Here is a 13,795-nt window from a genome sequence, read left to right on the forward strand (position 1 = left end):
TATTAGTTTTGAGAGAAATACTGATAATGTTTAATAATTAACATTAAAATTGCATTGATTATATAATAAATATTGATGCAAGCATACCACTGTTCAAAACAATTAAACTGACTTTAAAAGGCAGATATGTTTTTAAAACAAAATGATCATTTCATATTCAGATCAGTTCAATTTATAAATATTCTGTATTTTAAAGCAATTATACACAGTTTAACTTTCACGTTTCAAATTAGTAATATAAAAAACTATTAAAGCATGAGTAAACCAATAATATATTTATTTGTGCTTTAAAATATTTAGGATATTTTGAAACACGAGAATGAGAGCAAACTGGTTAGTGATTACGCACCAGAACAACTCCGCCAGCATAATTCTCATTACATATTTTTCCAGGATATGTGGCTCCTATAAAAGTAGGATGTTTCTTGAAGCTGAAAAATAACAATTTTCCTCCTAATGGCATTTTGAGTGATATTGTTAACGACAATAATTTTCATAGCAGTAAACATTATTTAACAATTACTATATGCTATGCACCATGCTACTCTGAATTAAACTATTTAAATACATTTTTTCAAACCTTCAATGATAAGATCATTTCAATATATATTTATAAATTTTGCATTTGAAAAACATCCAGAATTATAGTAAGTATGAGGCCTAATAGTTCATGCAAAATATCATTGCCCTAATGGTTGTCATTTTTATTCTGGTTCTCTCTACATTGATAGCCCTGAAAATTCAATTTTCTGTGACCTCCTCATTCATTTATTCACTAAACATGAATAGGTTTTTCTGTGCATTAGACTTTACATTCCATATATTTCAAACATTCCACATATTCATATTATTAGAAAATAAAGACACAAAAATGAATCAGATGAGAGACAAGAATGAAGAGATAAGATAACAGTAAAAGATAAAAGCCAAGGGAAGTCAAAACACTGTATCACTCATAATTAATCTTGTTTAGTTATTTCCATACTTTTAATTTATCAGGTAATTTTATGTCAGTTTATAAAAGTTTTTAAGTCTTACCTCATATTAGCTCCCTAAGGACAAGGACTTTAACTTACATTTTTTTCCCCATCCCATAGTGCCTACCAAATTTGTAGAACTCGGGATATATTAAGTAAATGCTAATTTTTCATAATTAACATATGAAATCATCTGGGGTTATTTCTTTAATGTTATAGAAATATGGAATACTGTACTCACGCAAATAAGTATGCAGTATGATGAGGCCGAGTAACAGATTTGTATTTCCATTCTAAAAATTTATATAATATATAATTAGGATTTCCTATAGTAGAAATTTTGTTTTTTTTTGACCAGATCTCTATGGCAGATATTCTAACAGTCAGTTTTAACTGGGTAAGCATCTAAATGAAGAAAATAAATGACATTTTAAAAATAAATTTGAACATTATATTACATTTTTACAAATGTATATTTAAGACATTTAATTCAATAGTTTGATTGTGGAAACTCTTCAACAGCACAGCAAAATACCATATACATCAAGTCATATCACCTGTACTTTTACAAAATAAAGAAACAAAATAGTTTTTAAAAACTTACACTGTTAACAAAGCCAATGATCTGAATAACCTTCTGTGTTACAGCTTTTATATCAGAGCCCATGAAATCAAACTGAAAAAAATAAATTATTATTAAAAAATAGTGGGTACCATTAAGATATCACACACGCTTTACACATACAATATGCTGTATTCTAAAATAGCCATAGGGCTACATTCCAACTGAGATCCAGGCAATGTGTATTTACGTTTGTATATGTAAATGAGTAAATAATCATTTATTTAAATTAATTAAATCAATAATTTAGTCTATATAATAAATAAATAAAAACATTTAATAACATGATTTTAAATAATGCTTAATGCACTTGTGGCATTATTAATTGTTTATGATAATTGAATTAAATTTTTTAAATGCGGTATTTCAAAATATACTCATTTCTAAAATAACACATATAATCACAAACCAAAAAAATATGCATAAAGAGGGAATAATCCTCAACAAGAGGCTCACAAAGTGATCATGGATAGTTTGTTACGATACATTTTTGACATCCCCATGTAACTCCTGTTCTAACTTCTTTATTCCAACTAGCTCTTTCTATGTCCAACGGCTTTAAAATGCCAGGACAATATTAAATAACAGTGGTGATATCAGGAATGTGAGCTTTGCTCCTGGTTTTTCACTGGAAAACCTCAAATATTTCATCATTAAGTGGTGTTCAGTTTATGATGAGTATTTTAGATCATGTTGAGAAACGCCTATTTATAAATCTTCCTATTTACCAAAGCTTTTGTAAAATATGAAGTTGAATTTTTATCAAAAGCCTTTTTGAAGCATACCAAAATGATAATGATTTTTGTGTTTTGAACGATTGATGCAATACATTTCATTAATACATTACTTAATATTAAACTATCGTCTATTCCTTTGTCAAAACATTACCTTCTACTAAAATACTATCAGAGGTTTTAACATTTTGTTTAGAAGTTTGTAGCTTTAAGAAAGATGAGCTTCTTGGCTGTGTGTGCATGCGTGTTTTGTCATAAAAGAGCAAATGAACGCAGCTTAGTAAATATTAAAACACTACCTAACATTCAGTTGCATATTTTTCTACACCCTAGAATCATATTAGCATATGAATTGTCTTCCTGAAACATTTTAAAGAACTCTCCTATAAAACTATTAATATATAACACTTGAAAACATTCAAATTCTTTTTATTTCCAGCTTTTTGAAATATAATTGACATATAAGATTATGTAACTTTGAGGTGTAGAATGTGATGTTTTGATTTAAATTCTTACCTCCACTGAAGAATTTGTGAAATTTGCGCTTGTTTGCCTGTTTTAACCTTCCCCAAGGCCACAGTTGTATCATCTTAACCCTTTTTAACACCATAACATGTTTTCTTCCTTTTGGCTTAAGTGAATGGTTAGCTTCCCTGCCCTGGTGTGGCAGCAGAATGAACCCATGGCGTCTGTGGCTCACGTCTGAGGACCTGAATCAGACAGCACTGTGCACTGAATTCCCTGGCCGGGTGGGGCTACCAGATTTGCTCTGCAGACTCAGAAAGCCATGGGCTGTGTTCTCTGTTCAATGCGCCTGTGAGCAGAGTTATATTATGGGCTACACAGCATCCTCTGTGTTCGGTAGGGTCCCTGGTCATGTGGGCTGAAAGCTGTAATCAGCAGTGGGCTGGGCTAAGAAGCAGTTTCTCCGCCCAGGTGAAGCCTCCACATAGGCACCAGTTCCAGCCAGCCTTTTTGCGGGGGATCAAAGTAAGCAGATGCATACACAAAGCTCACTGGCCTGAGGCCCTGCAAATAGGCAGGACTGCTTGATGGGCTCTCTGCTCAAGTGCTGCTCTGTGAGACAGGAAAGGGGCAGGGCACAGCCATTCAAGGAATGCTACAGCAATTAACATCAAAATGGTGAAAGATTCCACCCCCAGTAGGCCTTGAGGCTCAAGATGATGGGAGATTTAACTCCTAGTAGGTCTTGAGCTTCATTATACGCCCACTGTAATATACTAACATGATAGATAACATGCCCACAGGCGCCATGGCAGTGCCAAGGCTAGCCACAAAAGGTCAAAGAGTGGGAAATGGCCAACTTCCTGGGAATCCCAGCCGCTTCCCCAGGCTACTTAGACTGGTCCTTCCACTTATTAGCATATGAAGCCATCAAGCCCATAAAAACGCAACACAGCACTTCACTGCGACCCCTCTCTCTCCCTCTTCAGAGGTGGCCCACATTCCCACATTCTGTCTATGGAATGTGTACCCAACCCTCACACTTCATGGTCTTTCTCTTGCCTTTCAATGTATCTCTCTGAATAAATCTACTTTTACTCAACTGTGGCTCGCTCTTGAATTCTTTCCTGCGCAAAGCTAAGGACCCACACTTGGCGAGGACATTCCAGGGGCTCAACCAAAGCCTGGGACACAGCCCTTCTCATGCCCCACATCTGTTTTCCTGCATCAATTGGAGCTGCAGGAGCGGCTTCACAGAGTCCCAAGGCTCCAGTTATGTAATTAAATAAGTTTCTTGCCCAACTGGGGCTGCAAAACAGTCCCCGGAATGGAAATGGTATTTGTGTATTAAATCAGAAAGAACTGTACTCAACTCCCTGGCCAGTCAGGGCCACTGTCTCTGCTCTGCAGATTCAGAGCCCCTGACTGGGCTGCCTGCTCAAGTACACCACTGAAATCAAGTTAAAGACAAATGTTCAATAGTTTATAAATAACAATGCGTAAAAAAAGACCTACCATATTTTTATCCACAACAATATACATCTCAAGATACTGGGGGAATAACTTGAAATACTGAGGTCTCTGAAAAACACATAACATGAGTCCTGAGAAATTTCCACAAATTTACCTCCTATTGAAATTATGTTCAGAGATAAAACTGAGAGACATTACTGCTACTGATTACATATTAAAGTGATTTGCAAAATACAAAATGTGGGTACCGTGCAGAAAATTCCACTCCAAAACGTGCCTGTGGTTAAAGAATTTTCAATGAGATTCCAAGCTATACAAAAACCCAGATATATTTTGATTTTAGCAATAGCTGAAATTGGAAATATTAAGTTTATAACACAAAACTTTCCTTAGTCTTATGATAATTTCTCATAGTCATCTTCCACTTGGGCAGTTTTCTGCTACCAATTATTAGAAACTAGTTTTGACAAACAATGCAGTTTAGAAAAATGTTACTAAAGTTGACAATCAATGGCAGTTTACTAGAGCCGGGAATGTTACGTATGGCAGCTTACAGGTCTTTGTGGAGGAAGAATTTATCAGCTTGCCTTACATGAACCTTATGTAAGCCACTGATAGTATTCATTTCTGAATTCTCGTGTAACAAAGACTTCTTTAGAAATCTAAATCACATATTAGTTGCACTGAATTATCAGAATAATTGAGGAAAGGGAATAATTTACATTAATTATCCAAATGCCCACCTATGAAAATTAGTTTTTTGGTTTATTTAATCCTATATTCACATATCTATTTCCCAGATTAATTACCTAAGTTTTTGCTAAACTTTCATCTAATTACAGGCATTACAAAGAACTTAATTCATTCTCTATCCATTTTAAAAGTCACGCAGGGCCGTCAGGAAAAAGTAAAATCAACTTAAAATTTGCAAGTCACCAAATTTTGCTCTGAAAGTATTTTTCATTTCATAAAATTATACTAAAAAGCTAAAATAAATGTCAACACTTACTTCTGAACCTTTTCTGACAGGATACTCTGAGTTCCTCCTATAGCTGTAAGTGTCATTTTCCCACAACAGAGGAATATTACTGTCATCATTTTTTTCTTCATAAATCATGTGCATGAATCCTGATACAGCCTCCATTGGTTCAATTCCATATGAGACGTTTTTAAACTGCAATATTCCCCTGAAATAAAATAATCAAAACAAGTCTGAGATGATTCTACCAGAACCATAATCTAATATTCTAAAGAGAAATGTTGGCCAAAAAAAGTTTTCCTACATGTAAAGTCACTTCAGTTTTTGTACTTTCTCTCTTTATTCTTTGAGGTGTTACCCCAGAACTGGACCAGCAATAACACAGGATACATATGGCTTTTTATTACAAACATTCTAACAGAAACATTTTGATTATCTTAAAGAAAGCATGCTAGTGGCATGCATCCATGTGCTTAAAAAGGATAAGATCTCTACTTATGGTGTCGATTTTTCTAAGCCAGCCTTTGGGATCTACAGGCACTCTCCTCCTTACTCTTAGCTCCCTTTCCTCTTTTTAAAAAACCTAACTCTCCCTTGATGTTCAATGTCCCAAATCATTTGTTTGTGTGGCCTGAATTAAAGGTACCACCTGCCTAAAAATGACTGTGAGGCAAGCCAAAGTACCTATCAGACTCAGGTATTCTACAATTGTCAACCATCCTAGGAAATTAAGAAACCAGTAAAAAATGTTAGGCAGACAGAAATGAGCACCAGGCAAGGGGAGAAGGGGGAGGGAGCAACCCAGAAAATAACCATAAGCCTGCGCTCAGGATAAGGGGCTCCAAAAAACTTACTTTCTCTAAATGAAGGCCAGCAAAGAAGCTGGCTAAAATCAAGCGCTATGGCTGCACACTGGAGAGAAGGACCCAGCTTAACTTGACCCAATGCTCATTATAATGTAATTAACATTACAGTTTGAGACCCCCTCCCATAGGTTTCTCTGTGTGCATCATGAGTAAAAGCATGCATAAAACAGATGGGAGTGCCTGAGCACAGGGAACCTGAGCTGTCAGTCAGCCTGAGCATAGGGAAACAGCTGTCAGTCAGCCTGAACACTCAAAGAACCTGAGCCATGAATCAATCAATCAATCACAAAAACAGCCCCCAAGCCAGGAAATAAAAACAGGAAAAACAAAGGAGCAGCGCCATTTTTTTCTCTTTTGGATTGGCCCACTCCCCGTTCTCAGGAGTGTACTATATTTTACTAACTTTTTTCTTTACTAATAAAATCTTGTTTATATCATGCTTTCTATCTCTCGTTAAAAATTCTTTTTTGGGGGGTGACTAAGAACCGAGGTAACTCTTATTCCCCTTTTCCCAGTAATAAAAACAAAGAATTTGGAAAGACTAAACAAGTATGGAGACATCCAATCAATACCCCCTACACTCAAGATTGTTCAAAGCCTCTTGTTAGAATCAACAAGCAGCCTCCCATCTGGAACGCATTCTGGACCAATTTAATCAGCAATTCTACTTCACTCCTTAGAAAACTGAAATAACAGAGGTGACAGAAAAGACACATGGAGGATCAACTTATAGACTAACAAGACCGAATACTGGCTAGTGGAATTAGCTTTAAATAGGCTACAACCTGAGTCCTGAACAAGTGTTGAGTGACACAAGAGAATTTGGAAAACCTGCAACATATCCATGATAACTGCAATCCATCTGAAAAAAAAATACACAGAGAAAAACAAATGGATACCTTATTTTTCAAATGGACATCCCAGCGATCTCATTTATATTTACCACTTTAACTACCTTAGTACTGTAATAAGAATGGCCATTACCCAATGAAGTGGTACCATGTGGAAATAACTAGTCCAGGTTCTTCAGTTTCAGTGAATGTGTAAAATAATATTCTAGTAATTTCATAATATTCATATATTTTTTAATCCAGAATAAGAAACCTCTAAGAAAAAAACCTGAAGTCTTACCTGATCTAACAAAGGTTGAGAATGTTGGTGGTCATCTTTGTCATAATAAACAACAAAAGCTGAAGATAAAAATGATCTAGGCAGAAATCACAAAAACACGCTCGAATTATGATCAGAAAACACAGAAGAAATTATTCTTCATAATACAATTATTTTCCTTTTACGGAGGAATTTAAAGTGGTGCCAATTATCTTGGCATAGCCTATTGACCAAATGCTTGTCATTTACAATAAATTAGGGGCGGAGGGAGGCATTTTCACACAGTAACATATAATACTAAAATGCATCACAATGAACAACCCAAGTTGCTAGAAATACCAAATAGGTCTCAACTTCCAGCAAGGAACTTTGAAATCTTTGTCTTGATTGTTCATTAATTCTAGATTTTAAACCTGAATCTCAAAATTAAAATGCAGAGTTAGGACAGAATTTTAAAAGGTCTTCTTGGTATCACTACAAATTCATATTCACTAAGCTTAGCGAAGCACCAAGTTCTTCTCAATAACCTTAGTCATAATTTTCTTTTATCCTCCTCACATCATAATTCAAAATCCAGACACCACTCCTGTCAGTCATCTCAATAATCTCCATGTCACCTGACTTTCAGATCACCTGTACCATCCTCACACCGTATCTTTATTTCTGGAGGATGACCTTCTTTGTTCAAAACAAACCCTTAAACTCGCATTAAGCATCCTATTCTGGGCCACGTATTGAAGATACATACTTTTTGGTACAGTAACTTCTAACTCTTCCTCTCTATTGGTTTTTTTTAATCTTAATACTATTAAAAAGTTTATTATCAAGTCATTATCATCCTAAGTAACTCTCCCATGACCCTGTGTCCTCCTCGAGCTATTCCCTATGTATTATCAATTCTCAACTGATTTTATCAAAAGAGTTGTCTACATACAATTTCTCCTGTTATGTAGATGACTACCTACTTCTTTACAAAGCTAAGTATCTTCCCTTCTCAAGTCATCTCTTAACTCTTTCCAAAAAGCCTTCCCTGATTTTTAGCAAATACTATCTACACATTTATCATAATACCACATCATAATAAAATTCTCCATTTCTCTATTGATATGTCTGAATATATCTTTCTGAACTATAAATTCTTTAACTGTGCACCATGTTTTATTGTCTTTTGCATGCTTAGGACTTTATCCAATAACCAATAGACAAGAGGTAACAAATGTACATAGGTATCAAATATACATTTGATTTGAAATGATTCTATTCATAATTATTTTTAAAAATCAAGAAACCAAAGAATATTCATAAAATTTGAAAAGATAAAATAATTACTTACTGCTTTTTGAGATGGACAAAATATGGTTTTCCTTCTACTGTAATGATATAAGCAACCTGTAACACGAGCACACAAAAAAATTTCAATAACAACATTTGGAAATAATATATGCTAAATAGTGTTTTCTCTAAGTTATGCTTTTAAATTGACAAAATTAATAATAATAATAATAATATATAACCGTTATATATGCTTCCCTTCCCATGTGGATATGTGCAGTGGCAGGATTCGGAACTGAGAACTAGGTGGTAGAGTCCCCCCGTGCCCACTAATCACCACTGCTCACATATCTGAGGGAGAAGCTTGCTGGTAATTATCTTTTGGTTTGGACACACACCACCAATTCACCAAGCCCAAATACCAAGATGCCCACCTTCAAAATAATTTTTAATAAAGTATGTGTAACTCTCCCACAGGAACAATGGACACCAGAAGGGAATGGAATGACATCTTTAAAGTGTTGAAAGAAAATGATATACAACCAAGAGTTTTATACCCAGCAAAAATACCCAGCAAATACGCAAGCAAAATAAACACATTTCCTAACAAGAGGAGATGAGAGAATTCATTGCCAGCAAACCTGCACTAAGAGAAACACTAACAATAGTTTTTTTAATGAAAGAAAATAGTTCTAAGAAAAAAATCTTGAAAATATAAAAAAGAATGAAGAACATAAGAAAAAAAAGTATGTCAGTCAATTTGAATCAAAGAGATAAAATGTTAAATGACAGAAGCTACACAAAAAGATCACCTACTGTATGATTCCATATAAACACAAATATACATGTATACACAGATATATTTATTTAACATGTGTATATGTATATATATATGGATATGGATTTATGTATATAAACTACAGTCATAATTAACCTATGCTGAAAGAAATAAGAATAGTGGTAACATTTATGGGTCCTGACTGGGAGGTTATAGGAGGGTACAAAGCTAGGAATGCTGCTACGATGCTAAGAATTCTATATCTGGAACTGTGTGATGGGTAAGCAGATGTTTACAATGCATGAAATTTCATCAATTAAGATTGTGTATTTTACTGAAATGTATAGCCCAATAAAAAGTTCAAACAAAAATGTGAAGAAATATAAAAATATAACACAAATAACAAACTGGAAGAAAATATTTGCAGCTCAAACCAGAGACAAATGACTCATTTTCAAAGAAAACAATAAGTTTCTCTTAAGTCAAGGAAAAGTGTCTCCCATTCTGTTGTGGTCAAGTAGCTGCTACCAGAACTAGCCTTACTACAGATAACAAATATACATTCTGGTTAAAACACACATAAAAATGACCTTACGGCATTGGAAAGTGAACAAAAGCAGACACGTTCTAGAAATGAGCCAACACTTGAAAAAAGAGAATGACATTAAGCCAGTTACATCTATTTTTGGACGTTAGCCTCAGAGCAAGACAACGTGGGCACCCTGCAGCGAAACTCTAAAAACCCAGAGGACAGTGTCAGGAGCAACCATGGCTGGTATAAAGAGCAGCAGAAAAGATTTTCCACGAATAAAGATATGAAGCAGCAGCCACAGTGGATGGGTAGGAGCATGGTGATGCGGTACAGTCAAGACCCACTCCCCTGGGGAGGTGAACACAGGCAGGAGGGCAGCCACAGCTGCAGAGGTTCTCCCAAGGAGTGGGGGCTCTGAGCTCCTGTGGAGCTCCCCAGCGGGAGGTCCTGTGCAGGTAAGACCAGCTCACAGAACGTCTGCTTTAAAAACCAGTAAGGCTGGCGCACAGGAGGGCCAGAGGGTTGCAAGAAACAGAGACTGTTTTCAAAGAGCACACATCAAATCTCACACACTCTGAAACTCAGCACAGAAGCAGTAATTTAAAAGGGTCCTGAACTGATCTTGGAGAAAATCCCAGAGGGGCAGGAAGTGACTGGAACTCCCCTTGGGGACACAGTCCCAGCAGGACATTGGTGCTGGCAAGCACCATTTTGGAATCTTCTTACCAGCCTCCCACTAGCACCAGGGGTTTACCTTCCCATATTCTGGCCCCCAACCGTCCTGGGAACCCCAGGCCAAGCAACCAGCTACAGGGGGACACAGCCCTGCTCACCAGTAGGCTGGCACCAAGCCCAAGTCCTCCACCACCAGCCCCACAGCCAGCCATGCTAGGACCTGGCCCCCGACCAGTAAGCCCTGGACCCAGCCCCACGTGGGCTGGCAGCCCTCCTACAAAGCAGAGTTTGGCAGCCAGCTGGGAAGGGGGACAGCCCTGTCTACCTGTCTGTCCACAGCAGTGGACCCACCACAACAGAAGGGCTCATGCAGCCCTGTGGGGGCAGCCCTAGAGCACACAGCTCTGATGACCAAAGGGGAGTGTGTTCAAGGCCCTGTAGGACATCTCCTATACAAGGCCACTTCTCCAAGATCAGGAAATGTAACTGACCTACCTAAGACATATAAATGAAAAAGGGGAATTAGACAAAATGAGGTGACAGAATATATTCCAAACAAAGGAATAAAACTCCAGAAAAGGAACTCAGCAAAGCAGAGATAAGCAATCTACCCAATAAAGAGCCCAAGGTAATGATCATAAAGATGCTCACTGAGCTCAGAACAACAGACGAACACAGTGAGACGTTTACCAAGAGTCAGAAAATATGAAGAAGAACCAAACAGAGCTGAAGAATACAACACCTGAAATAAAAAAATACACTTGAAGGAACCAACAGTAGATGAGACAGTGCCAAAGAACAGATTAGTGAAAAGGAAGAAAGAATAGACATCACTCAAGGTGAACAGAAAAAGAAAAAAAAATTTTTAAGAGAACTCTGAGACAACATCAAGCCTACTAACACTCACATTACAAGAAGCAGAGAGAGAGAGAGAAAGGGAGAGACAACTTATTTGAAGAAATAATAGTTGAAAACATCCGTAGGAATGGAAAGGAGACAGACATACAGGTCCAGGAATCACAGCCTGCTAAGCCGCAAAATGAACCCAAAGAGGTCCACTCCAAAATTCAGATGTCAAAAATTAAAAATAAAGACTCGTAAAGCAGCAAAAGAAAAGCAACTAGTTAGATGCAACAGAACTCCCATAAGGCTTTCAGCTGGCTTTTCAGGAGAAACTTGGAAGACCAGAAGGGAGCGGCGCCCTATATGCACAGTGATGAAGGGAGAGGACCTACAACCAAGATACTCCATCCAGCAAGGCTCTCATTCAGATCTCAAGAGGAGACGAACAGCTCTACAGAAAAGCCAAAGCTAAGAGAGTGCAGCACCTCTAAACCAGCTTTACAAGAAATGGTGAATGGACTTCTCTAAGCGTAAAAGCCAAGACCACAACTGAACATACAAAAATTATGGAAGGAAAACACCTCACTGGTAAAGACAAATATACAGTAAAGGTAGTGGATCAACCACTTGTAAAGCTAGCAGCTAAATAAAATTATCTGTATCCACAATTAGTTAAGGTATACACAAAACAAAAAGATGTAAAACATGATGTCAATAACAGTACTCACTAGGGGTGGGATGTAAAAATGCAGGGTTGTTAAAATGTGTTTGAACTTAAGAGCCTGCCTCTCTCAAGCCCTTGCCCCGGCAAACCCTATCCTTAAGACTCCTTCATCCTCAACAGAAACATACAGAATCACACACATTAACTAACACACACCAAAATGACCTTGTTGTGAGCCTGGTCAGAGCAGTGAGCTCTGCCCCCAACAACGGAACACCTGCCCACGTTCAGCACCTGTAGTCTTGATACTAAAAGCAACTTAACACTATTTGATATAAAAGTATAATTTCCCAATTACATTATTTTCTGGATCTTTTATTGCCTCAGGTGATGAAATCTTCTCAGGAACTGTGGTCTGCAGAAATGTTTTATGAGGATCTAAAATAAAAATAAGCCAAGTTACTCCGATATTTGATATCTTATATTACTCATTTCTTAATCCAATTATTTCTTTCTCTACATTACCAACTTTTTGGTATAATCTATGCAGCTACTTTTCCTTTTCAGTGTCTTTGGGTCATTCTTACCAACCAATTTCTTAACGCTTGTGAGATCTCAAGTTTTTATTCTATCCCTACACACACCCATAGGCATACTAGGCAGTTAGGCACTTTGACTACACCGAGTAACATACTACGGTGTGTAAAAGAGGTGTGGAAATAAAACACAGGTGCATCAAGAAAGAGAATCATTTGCAGGGAAAAGAGGTAGAACACGGCATACAAGGGTGATCTGCAGTTTTCAACGGAGAAGGTGGAAGACAGCCGTCCCTCAACCAGGAAATCATTGCTAAGTAGCTTCTCCACGGCGCTGCAGTTATTTCTAGAACAGCAAAATTCCGTCTGTGGAAAAGACCACATCTTCCATTTCTGCCCATTTTACAGACAAGGAACCCACCGCTGTGAAGTGAAAAGAGTTTCTGCCCGGAGGCTCCTCTCTGCCTTCTTGGCTACGGACCTGGAAGCCAAAGGTAAGGAGACAGCGCAAGGTGGGGAGAGCGGGGGGGCAGGGGTAAGGTCGGGCCGGCCTGGATCCAGGACCAACACGGACAGCCCCCGAACCCAACACAGTCTCCTCCGAGGCCTGGGCTGGGAGGGCAGGAAGGCTCTGGACTTACTGGGGCCTGCGTGTAGCCCCCCAAGGCCGGCGAGAAGGACCAGAAGAAGGAACATGGCTCCGCTGACTTGGAGCCCCGTTGCCCAGTACCAGGCGGCGGTTGGGGCGTTGGGGCGCGTGGAGGCGCCGCGCGCCGGAGGAGAAGGGGCGGGCTGCGGAGCGAGAAAGCGCTGGAAGGAAGCAGCAGCACCACGGCTCTCTGCTGCCTCTGGAGGTGAGTGGGCATCCCGGCGGGCGGGCGGATGGGGCTCCAGGGAAGACAGCAGCGACACACACATTCGGTTTCTCGTTAACGGAGGAGAGGCTGCGCTGTTTGCGGTTCTGAATTCTCGGATTAGGCGGTGCCTGGCGACGGTGCCTGGCGACGGTGCCTGGCGACGGCTTTGTTTGTATCTTTTACTTAGGCCGGCGATTTTTGAAGTGCTTTCTACTTGCAGTGAGGAGAAGGAACAAAGATAAAAAATGCTCAAGTTACTGACAGCAAGCAAGCTCCCTCCTGGTTGGTTACATACCATCCAAACAGGCAAAATGCAGATGTTTGCGAAAGCTGCTGGTAGGCTGTCGGGTGATCTGGTTGGTTGCCAGGCCCTGTCTTGAGCAGAGGCTGTCAGCTGCTGGTTGGTGGGACC

At 38.5% G+C, this 13,795-nt stretch overlaps 1 long non-coding RNA gene across 1 annotated transcript; it reads right to left on the reverse strand.

Annotated features, from left to right (window-relative positions):
* Positions 1-1,593: 1,593 nt before the first annotated feature.
* LOC135318846 (uncharacterized) lies at positions 1,594-5,975 on the reverse strand. The gene is made up of 3 exons (XR_010377229.1): positions 5,281-5,975; positions 4,314-4,379; positions 1,594-1,653 (listed from the first exon to the last, which is right to left on the reverse strand). It is a non-coding gene; the product is annotated as an uncharacterized LOC135318846 (long non-coding RNA).
* Between the last annotated feature and the right edge of the window lie 7,820 nt (positions 5,976-13,795).

Source organism: Camelus dromedarius, chromosome 22, assembly GCF_036321535.1.
Source record: "Camelus dromedarius isolate mCamDro1 chromosome 22, mCamDro1.pat, whole genome shotgun sequence".
NCBI lineage: Eukaryota > Metazoa > Chordata > Mammalia > Artiodactyla > Camelidae > Camelus > Camelus dromedarius.